Source organism: Alnus glutinosa, chromosome 6, assembly GCF_958979055.1.
Source record: "Alnus glutinosa chromosome 6, dhAlnGlut1.1, whole genome shotgun sequence".
NCBI classification, from domain to species: Eukaryota; Viridiplantae; Streptophyta; class Magnoliopsida; order Fagales; family Betulaceae; genus Alnus; species Alnus glutinosa.
The window spans coordinates 14,083,435-14,095,748 of record NC_084891.1 but is presented as its reverse complement, the minus strand read 5'-3'; positions in this window follow the sequence as shown (position 1 = coordinate 14,095,748).

The window sequence follows — 12,314 nt, the reverse complement described above, 5'->3', positions numbered from 1 at the left end:
TTCTACAAAAAGACACCAACAAGATAGCCAAAAATAATCCAAAAATATTCTTGTTAGGTCACACCAAAAATTTGGCATTATAACGGCAGTAAAAATGGACTTTTTCAAAAATATAGACATAAATTATCACAATGTAGTCCCTAAAAATATCACCACAGCAGATAAATGCATCTCACAATCTCAACAACATTCCAAAAAAAATTAATGTTCTAACAGTTAAAAAATAAACTGACGAGAAAAAGACAAGAAAAATACCTGGAATGTGAGAATAATGTGCAAAAAGACAAAAAGGGAGCAAGATGAATCCAAAAAGCTCACAAGTAATAACTCACAAGATGCCAAAAAGGGAGATTTTGGTGGGGTAGACGAGAAACGCGGTGACCAGGGGCTTTTATAGAGTCTGTGGGGTCCTTGTCCGGACGGTGTATTAATAATGTCGTCTGGACTCGCGCTGCATTGGAAACAAGCGGACAGGTCACGCGCGTCCGGATGAGTATCCTTACCGTTCAGCCGTTTGGTGCCGCACGCGTTCGGACGAAAGCTGAACCATCCGGACGACTAAGCTCCACCCGTCCGGACACCATAAGAAACCGTCCGGACGCTTCACACTGAAAAAAACAGAAAACTGAAGAAAAATTTGCAGAATTTAATTTTTCTCAAGTCAGTTTCAGAACACGCATGTATAATCCACTGATACTACAATCAGAGAGCATCTCAAAACTAAGTAGAGATATAAAAGAGAGTTGAGAATTTAATCAGCACAAATATTTTCCTGGACACAGAAAATTTAAATAGACGACTCAACTCATGTAATACGTGTGTGTGTGAAGACATAACCCACAAGGTATGACTTTCAATGACATGACAGATAGCAACTAGATTTTCTAGACAAGAGAGAAAATCAGTGACAGATTAGTTAAAAGTCAAACCTTATAACTTACTAGGACCTAGCCACCCTCATCTGATACACTCCCCCTGAGATGCAACGCCTAATTGTTTTACTTGTACCATGAAGGACAAAGTAAATGTTTTACTTGCACGTAGAGGGCAAGGCATAAAGCAAATTCAGCACATAAGCAGTGAATATATAATTAAAGCATAGAATTCATATGATTTACTGCTTGATTCTTACGATGTTGCAACTTAGAGGGAATGCCAGAGTTTTTAGGTTCTAGGTTCAACTAGCATGTGGTCAATTTGGCCATCTTATCAAAGACCTCTTCTCTTATCCAAAAGTTCTAGAAACACAAAGTCAGAGAAGGAAAGATGTACGTTTAGGAGAGTTGTGGATAGTGCACATTTTTCATCGCATGAGAAAAGAAGCTATCCTACTTTTGCATATACAGGAAAACACTTGGCAAATTATAGTCAGAAACTCTCAATTATATCTAAGCAAAGTAAATTAATACCCAAAGAATTGAGATATCAGGAGAAAATACATGCAATTATTTGATATGCCAAGAAAAAATATCCTGCAAATTCTCCTCAATTTTTTTTTTATTTAAAACATGCAATATGGAAATGCAATGCATTATCAAACCCGATGATGCCAATATAGAAAAATAGTCGCTCGACCTGCTTTTTCTGTCTTCCCCAACAAGTACCTGCACAGTTCTCTCAAGAGAAATAGGGGGTAAAACCACAACTGGTTCCTAGATTGCATATAAAATATAGCAAGAATATAAGCAATCAAACCTAATGCCGTAGGATTAGGAACCGAATCCTAGGCATGAACACCCGAACCTACTAGGTGCGTCTATTCCCCCTCATGGGGTGACTGTCCTTCTTAACCCAAGCTTACCTTCCTGAGGGTGGTTGCTGGCAGGTCATCATCCACTCCATCAAACTCTGCATCCAGATAGGTGGCTCACTGTGGTACTGATCTTCTTCCACCTTCCGAGGCCTTCTAAACTACTTGGATTTGTTCTTGGAGTTGCCACTGTGATTGGCTGGTACAAATCGCTGCTAAGGCCTCTGATGCTGGTATCGTGGTGCATGAGACCAAGGAGCTTGATATCTTGGTGCTTGATGATAAGGAGCCTGATACCATGGAGTCTGAAACTGGGCCGCAGGTCTAATGCCATGATTAGCCTGTCAGGGTACTTCTTTCTTGGCCTTGGCTTTCTGTGCTTTCAAGAGGGAGCACTGAGGACAAACATGCCCACTTAGACCGCAGTGATGGCATATGAGAGATCTTCTGATGGAATGAGGCTTCTGAGTGCCTGGAACATCATCATTGATCTTGTCCTTCCCTTTATCTTCAGCATTGGGAGGAGGCTCTGGGCTGCAGGTTTCACAAATACAGTCTTTGAAGTAGAGGGAGCATCAGAAGAGGGAGCTACATACCCAAGACCGGTCTTGTTGGTAGGACTCTTCTGGATAGACATCATACGAGTCAACTTCTCATCAGTGACTCTTTTTAACTGGAGCTGCGTCTCTAGTAGCTTTTCCTCGAGCTCTTGTATTCTGAGCAGCAATGAACTCTTCTCAGTCTGCAAACTGTTCAGATCATAAAGATACTGCTTACGACCTTCCCTCAGCTTCTCATACTCTATGTAGAGTGTCTTGTAACCCTCCTTGAGCTCTTCCCCATTATCACTATGCTCCGAATAATAAGAGTCTTCATCTTCAACGTGTGGGGCAACAAAGGCCAGAAATTTCTCAGACTTTGGAGCTTCTTCTTCTGACTCATCACTAAGAGTCACATTGTACGCCTTCCCCTTGCCCTTCTTAAGATTCCTGCAATCGGCTCGAATATGCCCAAAACCTGAGCATTCAAAACATCTAGGCCCTCTGGGATCCTTCTTTTCTTCTTCCTCAGGTTCAGCTTCTCTAGGGGCTTTCTTCACCTTTTCAGAAAACTTCTTTTTGAATCGGTCGTCTCTTATAAGTCTACTAAAATTCTTGGCTAACATAGCCACAGCTTTTGCTTCCTCATCAGAGTCATCTTCAGATGAAGCTTCTACCTTCTTCTTGGAAGCTTTTAGGGCAATGGTCTTCAGCTTCTTGACCGGGGGCAGAGACAACTCATACGTTTGAAGAGATCCCACCAACTCTTCAATCTTCATCTCTTCTAGATCTTTGCTTTCTTCAATGGTGGTCACCTTGATCCTGAAACGCTCAGGCAAAGATCTTAGAATCTTTTGGATGAGTTTTACATCCGAGATAGGCTTCCCAAGACTCACCATGGAGTTTCTTAGGTCACTCATCTTGGAGTAAAACTCTCCAAATGTCTCATCTTCCAACATCTTAATCTCTTCAAATTTTGAAATCAACATTTGAAGTTTGGCAGATTTTACAAGTTTAGTGCCTTCATATGTCGTTTCCATAATTTGTCATGCTTCTTTGTCCGGACGGACAACTGTGCAACCAGAATTCTGAGATTTTCGCTAAAAATCTTTCCTGTTTGAGAGCTGCGTCCGGACGATGAGGCACTGTTGTCCAGACGGTCGCACGTCCGCTGCAAGTAATTTCCTTACTAAGGCTTCGTGCATCTAGACTAGGGGGATGGTCGTCCAGACGGTTGATCTTCTACACGCAATTTCCATATCTGTTGAGCGCGCATCCGGACCATGGCAGACTGGTGTCCGAATGGTTGAATTTGAATTGCGATTCTTGCCTTATGTGTGAGCGCGTCCGGACAGGAATCCACATCGTCTGAACGGTTTCATCAATCTTCCCTTATATGAACTTGGAAAGAAATCTGAAGCTTCGATCACTAAGATTCCTCCGGACGGGCTGCTGAGATGTCTGAACGGATGCAAGCTGGAACAAAAGCTTCTCGATACAGAGAAGGGTTCAGACAGAAATCCACGTCGTCCGGACGGATGATGTTTTGGTCTGTCGGGCGTCCGGACGGTATGGCACGACATCCAGACGGTTGGAACTATGGACAGATGAGCGTCCGGACAGGATGACACGTCGTCCAGACGGCTAGCAAGGAACCGAAATCTATGACTTATAAACAATGCATAATCATCTAAAGCACTTCTGAATAGTGGAATCCCTGTGAAAAGCATCTTTACATACAAGTGATTTTGTCCAATCAAAAGGAGGCCAATCACAAACTAACAGACTATATTGTAATTTTTGCTGGGTGTAATTTTTGGAAAAGTCCAATTTACTGCCGTTATAATGCCGGATTTTCTTTTAGAACTAACAAGAATCTGTTCTTTTTGGATTATTTTTGGCAAATCTTGTTGGTTATTTTTGCAAAAACATGTTTGCTGGTAGTCCACAATTCGGGGTCCAACAGAGGACAGACGGAGAGATGGTAGCCCTGAGAGCCAAAATCATGAACAGAACTGTCAATACCGAACGGAACGTGGTTCATTTGAATATTATGGTGGCCCCTCTAGACAGCATTCACAACATCATCCAGACCTACAATTGGGGATATCTTCACAACTGCGCCAGTGTGGTGCTCACCAGGCTGGTTAGATTATTTTATGCCAATCTCGAGGTTGTTCAGGATGATGACGACGAGATGGTCCTTCAGTCTACTGTGGATGGGCATATTATCACTGTTGATCCCCAGATCATCAGTCAGTTCATCGGGGTGCCTGTTCTTTATATCACTGGCAACCCGTACAATGAGGTGGTAATACCTCATTCTCTGGATGATCTCAGAAAATTTTTCCATGCTGTCCCCCAAGGAGAAGAGCACGCCACCACCATCAGGATCGGTGCCCTATCTGCCCCACAACCTCTGGCCCGTTGTTAGACACAGTGATCTGATATTGAAAAGGGCCCAGTTCGTATATGCCATCAGTCTTCGCTTGCCTTTCTGTCTATGCAAGCATAGTTTGGGAGTTATTTTGGAGGCTCATGATGAGAGCAATACCGGTCTCCCTTTTGGCTGCTTGCTCACTCAAATTATTTTACAGTCAGGCATCGACGTCACTGAAGAGCCGAGCTGAGGCGTGATGATCTGGATGATGCTCCACAGCCCCCTCCCATCCATGTAGCAGTCCTTGACATGGCTTCCTCTTCACAGACTGCTCCTTCATAGCAGGATGCCAGCTATGCTCAGATTTTGGAGGCTTTAGCTGCACTTCAGAGCGGCATGAGCACTATGCTACTGACACTTTCATCTCTGCAGCAAGAGGTTCACTCGATCAACCTCCAAGTGGAGCAAATCCAACTGGACATCCAGGAGTGTCTCAGGCATCATCATTCATCTAGCAGTGATGATGAGGACAATGCACCGATGGTAGATGCATCCTGATTTTTTTGTTTTGTTGTTTTGTTAAAGTTGTTTAAAACTCCTGGATATTATTACTCTGTTTACCCTTGTCCTTCTGAGACATTTAGGGAGAGTAATTGTTGTGTGTTTTTTTTCTCATGACTCTGTTTTACCCTTTGTCCATTGGTGACAAAAAGGGGGAGTAATTTTTTGATTGGACCGGGATTGTATTTTTAACCGGTCAAGTGATTTATGTCCCAGAATGGCCAAAAGGGGAGTTTGTTAGTTTGTAATTGGCAGCATTTTGTTTTACAAAATTACTTCTATGTAATTATGCATTTAAACAGGGATTCAACAATTCAAAGGTGTTCTAGAATATTCTGCACAGTCTACAATTCAGAGAAATCGGATCCTTTACAGCCGTCTAGACGACATGATATACCGTCCTCACGCCCAATTGTCCAAAGCATCATCCGTCCGAACGATGAGAACTTTTCGTCCGGACCTTCCTTTGCTCAGAAGCTTCGAACTGCTCCACCTTACATCCGTCTGGACGTTTCAGCAGCACGTCCGAACGCCACTCAGTGTTCGATCAGCTATAGGATTTCTTTCCAAAAACACAGATATGGGAAGATCGCTGCAACTGTCCGGACGATGTGGATTCCCGTCCGAACGCGCTCATCCATAAGGCAAGTAGCGCATTCAAAATTCAGACTTCCGGACACCAGACTTCATGGTCCGGACGCACGAGCTACATATATGAAAATTACATGCATCAAAGCAACCGTCCGGACAACCATTCCTTTGGTCAGACTGAGCAAAGCCTTAATATGGAAATTGTGTGCAGTGAAGGTGCTACCGTCCGGATGACAGGGCAACTCCGTCTGGACACGGCTCAAATCTAGAAAGAATTTCAGCGAAATTTTGGAAAGTCAATCGCACAGTTGTCCGTTCGGACGGCGCCTAGGTTTTTCAAGCCAGATGCTCATTTGAACCTGTAGCCTATAAATAGAGGTCCCTAGACTTGAGAACTGCAAGAATTCGGTATTGAATTCCTTAGTGCTTAAAGAGTTATATTTTAGAGTTATTGTGCTAAGTTAGTATCTCTCAAGCCATTGTCGTTGTGTGATGTTGCTGCACTGATTTGAAGTCTATCTTTAGGGTTGATCCTAGGGTAAAGGATTCAATTGCAGACCCCATCAAGTAGGAGACTTGGTTGAGAGGCGTTCGTGTTGGGTTAAATTTTAGAGTTCAAGGTACAACCACTGCATAAGGTTATGTGAGTGCTATTGCTTTGTATCAGAGCTTGGTACACTCTGTTTATATTAGAAGTCATTTTAATTTTTCAATTGGTATCAGAGCTTGGTACACTCTGTTTAGATTCAATTCTTGAGTGTTTATCTTTCCTCTTTGACTTCTATTTGATAAAATGTCTCAAAGTTTTAATACTGCATCTGCCTTTGATGGTACGAACTATGGCTATTGGAAAGCTCGTATGCGGTTCTTTTTAAAACCTATTGATTGTTGGAGTATTGTTGAAACTGGTTGGACTAAGCCAGCGGATGCAACTCTCGAACTAGTCAGTGAGAAAAATGCACGACTTTCCAATGATAAAGCCCTCCATGCTCTTTGTCAAGCACTTTCACTATCTGAATTCGCAAGAATCTCAAATAGTAAATTTGCTAAAGAAGCGTGGCAAATTTTGGAAACAACATATGAAGGCACCAAACTTGTTAAATCTGCCAAACTTCAAATGTTGATTTCTAAATTTGATGAAATTAAGATGTTGGAGGATGAGACATTCAGAGAGTTTTACTCCAAGATGAGCGACCTAAGAAACTCAATGGTGAGTCTTGGGAAAACCGTCTCGGATGTAAAACTCATCCGTAAAATTCTAAGATCATTGCCTGAGCATTTCAAAATCAAGGTAACTATAATTGAAGAAAGCAAAGATCTGGAAGAAATGAAGATTGAAGAGTTGGTGGGATCTCTTCAAACTTATGAGCTGTCCTTGCCCCCGGTTAAGAAGCTGAAAACCATTGCCCTAAAAGCTTCCATGAAGAAGGTCGAAGTCTCATTTGGAGACGACTCTGAGGATGAAGAAAAAGTTGTGGCCATGCTGGCCAAAAATTTCGGAAGATTAATGAGAAATGAGCAATTCAAGAAAAAGTTTTCCGAAAAAATGAAGAAGGTCCCCAGAGAAGCTGAACCTGAGGAAGCTGAGAAGAAAGATCCCAGAGGCCCAAGATGTTTTGAATGCTCAGGGTTTGGGAATATACAGGCAGGCTGATTGTGAAAATCTCAAGCAGGGTAAGGCGAAGGCATATAATGCGACTCTCAGTGATAAGTCCGAAGAAAAAGAAGCTCCTGAGCAAGAGAAATTTCTAGCCTTTGTGGCTCCACATGTAGAAGAGGAAGATTCTTACTCAGAGCACAGTGATGATGGGGAAGAACTCAATGAGGCTTATAAAACCCTTTATGTAGCGTTCGAAAAGCTGAGGGATGGTCACAAGCAGCACATTCATGATCTGAACAGTTTGCAGACTGAGAAGAGTTCATTGCTGTGCAAAATACAGGAGCTAGAGGAGAAGCTACTAGAGACGCAGCTCCAATTAGAAAGAGTCACCGATGAAAAGCTGACTCACATGCTATCAATCCAGAAGAGTCCAACTAACAAGACTGGTCTTGGGTATGTAGCTCCTCCTTCTGATATTCCCTCTACTTCCAGGACTGTCTTTGTTAAGCCTGCAGTCCCAAAGCCTCCCCCCACTGTTGAGGATAAAGGGAAGGACAAAATTAATGGAGATGTTCCGGGCACTCAGAAGCCCCCTTCCATTAGAAAATCTCCTATATGACATCACTACGGTCTAAGTGGGCATGTCCGGCCCCAGTACTCCCTCCTCAAAACTCAGAGATCAAAGGTCAAGAAAGAGGTGCCCAGACAAGCAAATTATGGCACAAGACCTTTGGCCCAGCATCAGACTCCATGACATCAAGATCCTTACCAGACTCCAAGGCATCAGGCTCCTTATCAAGCCCCATGGCATCAAGACCCCAGGCATCAAGCTCCAAGGCACCAGGCGCCTCAGCATCAGCGGCTTCAGCAAAGATTTTTTCCTGCCAATCATAGTAGCAAATCTAAGTTCAACAAATCCAAGCATTCCAAAAAGCCGCAGAAGGTGGAAGATGATCTATACTGCAGGGAGCCACCTATTTGGATGCAAAGCATGATGCTGTGGATGGATCAGGAAATGAAGTCCTGCCAACAACCACCCATAGGAAGGTAGGCTTGGGTCAAGAAGAAGGAAGACATTCATCCCATGAGAAGGAATGGACACACCTAGTAGTTGAAGGTATTCATGCCTAGGATTTGGTTCCAAATCCTAAGGCATCAGATTTGATTACATGAATTTTTATGTGCCATATCTTATACTTGTTGTGCAATCTTGGAACCTATGTTATTTGCCCCATATTTCTCTTGAGAGAATATTGCAGGTACTATCTATGGAAGACAGAAAAAGCAGGTCGGGCGACTATTTTTCTGTATTAGCAACATCGAGTTTACACAGGTTTGATCTTGCCTTGCATGCTTGTTGTATGATGTTATTTTCATATTGCATTTTTTTTATTATTAAATAAAAAAAAATTGGGAGAAAATACAGGAAATTTCTTTGTAGGACACTGCGGGGCATCCGGACGGAAAGTTCTCATCGTCCGGACAGATGTTGCTAACTGATGAGCGTCCGGACAGGAACACCACATCGTCCGGACGGTTTCTTGGGATCCGACTTTTCTGAGTTGGAACCTACACATAATCTTTCTTGAACACTGAAATAGCCTTCATGAAGCTTGTGACACTTGCAACTTGTCATAAAACAGCTACTTCCACATCAGAGAAATAAACTCTGAATATCTGAAGACTCTCAAATATACGGCATCCCTGTGAAAGCAGCAACATTACATAATAGTGATTTTGTCAACAGAATGTAGCCAATTAAAATACTAACAAACTCCCCCTTTGGCCATTCTGGAACAAAAATCATTAGACCGGTTAAAAATACATTACCGGTCCAAAAACTAACATATACTCCCCCTTTTTGTCTCAAATGGACAAATGGTAAACAGAGTATAAACAGACCACAGTATTAAAATACTCCCCCTTGATATCTCAACAGAACAAGGGTAAACAGAGTATATAAAATACACAGACGAAAACATTCTAAAATCCAAAACAATAGGAAACTAGAGAAGAGTTTGCAAGTGGCCCAAAAGAGAGGAACAAAAATCCTCCAAGTACCAAATTCTGCTGATCCACTGAAATCAAGTAACGGAGACAAAACCGTATTAAAAGCTGGATTTGAAACACTTCGGCTTCTAGCTCCTGAAGCCAGGAAACATAGACTGAAAAGTTTCAGTCACTTGAGTCTTCTAGCCCGAAACTGATCATCCACATAATGAAATCCTCTAAACGAGTGGTCTGCAAGACGATAAAGAAGATTCACCACTGAATTTCTAGCTGGTGCAGATCTAGAGGAAGAAGTTACGGAAGACTCTATATGAGCAGGGGGAATGAGCTCATCTAAAATTTGAGATCTCTGGAACGTATGATTTCAACATTGGTCTGTTTTCCAAAGAGCCCTCTGTCTGACACTATGTTGGAAGCCGCTGGACAACATATTCCTGAAAATATTTAAACAGAAATCTATCCAAAAATAACAACACAAGGAAATATTAGATCCTGTTAGTTTCAAAAAGAATGTGGTATTATGATGGCTATCAATTGGATGCATAAAGAAATACAAAAGTAAATATAGCAATCTAAAAGACACAGATTAGTAATATCCATCCAGCATAAAGACAAAAAAAAAAAAAAAAATTCATGCATAATCTCTCAAATCATAATCAATTAAAGATTCCAATATTGTAAAAAGAACCAAAGCTTAATAGAATAAGGAAAGTCAACGGAAATACCTGGGAATGAGAAAAAATGTGCAGAGAATACCAAAATCTTGGGATCAGTCCGAGAGAAAACACACACAACACGACATGATAGAATAGGCAAAACATAGTGTGTGTTTGGCAGAGAAAGCAGAAAGCTCGCGTCCGGACGTGGTACAAACTCGTCCGGATGGCATATTGTCAGATATGAGATCGACAGAGCCGAGCGCGTCCGAACGCAAGAACATCTCCATCCGAGCGCTTCACACTAGAAGCTTAAAAGCAGAGGGAAATATGCAGAACAAAAATTTCCTAACGTTAGCTTCAGAGCACGCATGTTTATATAACTGGTAAAACAGCCAAATAGCATTTTCAAAAATATACCAAGATATAATTGAAAGTTAAGAGTCAATAAGCACAAAAATTTCCCTACAGATAGAAATTTTTCAATAGTAAACTTAACTCATGCAATGCGTGTGTGTGTGAAAACTTTCTCAATAAGGTATGAAGTTTACTGATATGACTTAAAGCAACCAAATTTTCTAAATAAGAGAGAAAATCAATGTTAGATCAGTCAAAAGTCAAACCTTATTTTACTAGGGCCTAGCCACCCTCATCTGATACACTCCCCTTAAGCTGTAGCACTTTTCTTTTACTTCGTCCTTTAGTGACCGTCTATTTCCGCAATGATTTGGTCATTGACTGTTTCTATAGAGACAAGTTCAAGAACAGATTTATAGCACAAAAACAGTGGATCTTTTTTATTTATCCATATTTATTTTTCAGTTTGGAATGCTTTTTATCACTTGGTGCTACAACCTAGAAAGAATGCCAGAATTTATGGGTTCTAGGTTCAACTAGCGAGTTGGTTAATTTGACCATCTTAGCAAAAAAATCTCTCTCATTTAAAATTTTCAGAAGCTAAAAGTCAAAGGAGAGAAAAAAAAAAAAAAAAAAAACCTTAGGGGAGCTTTGGATAGTGCACAATTTTTCATCGCATGAGAAAAGCAACTATCTAGCATTAAGATGCACCGGAAAACTTAGCAGATATCAGACATAAACTCAATCATATATAAGCATATTCAATTTATGCACAATGAACTGAGATATCAGGCATAAACACATAGAATATCTGAAAAGCTATCAAAAATAAAATAAAATTATGCATCTTCTCCCCCAATATTTTTTTTTTTGTTGAAAAATAAAAGACAAAAACAACAAAGACATGCTTAATAGGGAAAAGAACATATGTCTAGACAAAGCATGTAGGTAAGAGCAAACATGTCCTCAGGGAGAGAGGTTTGACTATACCAAGACAAAAAAGCAGTGACAAGCTTTCTCTGTCATCCCTAGAATGTACCTGCAGAAAATTCTCAAAGCAACCAAGAGAAAATATAGGGATAGAAAAAAAAAATTGTTCCATTTCATGCACAAGATATGACAATATAAAATATGCAATGCAAGTGTACCTGACATGCACTAGGATTTAGGAACCACAATCCGAAGCATGGGAGACCTCACCTACTAGGTGAGTCCACTCCCCCTCAAGGGGTGAATGGTCTCATCCTTCCTTACCCATTCCTTCTCTACCTATGAGGCAGGGGTGTGAGCCATGTCCAAATTGATCAGTCTGACTAGGACACTCTTCATCATGTTGACAAGCACTTCATTGGTCTGTTTCTTCTTGGACTTGTGAGGCTTCATTCTGAAGCATTCGACCTTGGTGTGGCCATACTTACCACATAGACGACATGAGGGAGAACCCTTTTGAGGATAATGCCATTGTTGCCAAAAAGCATGATGAGGCTTGGAAGGTTTAGAGCTAGACTTACCTGTCTTTTGCTCTGTTTTCCTGATCCGAGGCTGCTGATGTCGGATCTGAGGACAGTGTGGCCTGAAGTGTCAAGAGACACCACAATGATAGCAGGTAGGCTAACTTCTTTTGCTGAAATGCTTCTTGAAAGATTCTGCAAATTTAAGATTAGCATTTTCACAAATAACAAAGTCCTTACCTCTTTGAGATATATGCCTCCTATGGGGCATAACATATTTATCTGAAGAGGTTTTCTTAATAAAGCCCTTTTTGGAATCCTCCTGCTTCTTCCAAGGTCTGTGGGATTTTAACAGATAACACTTTGGTCTAATGTGACCAACTTTCCCACAATGATGACAAATAGGAACAAACTTACCT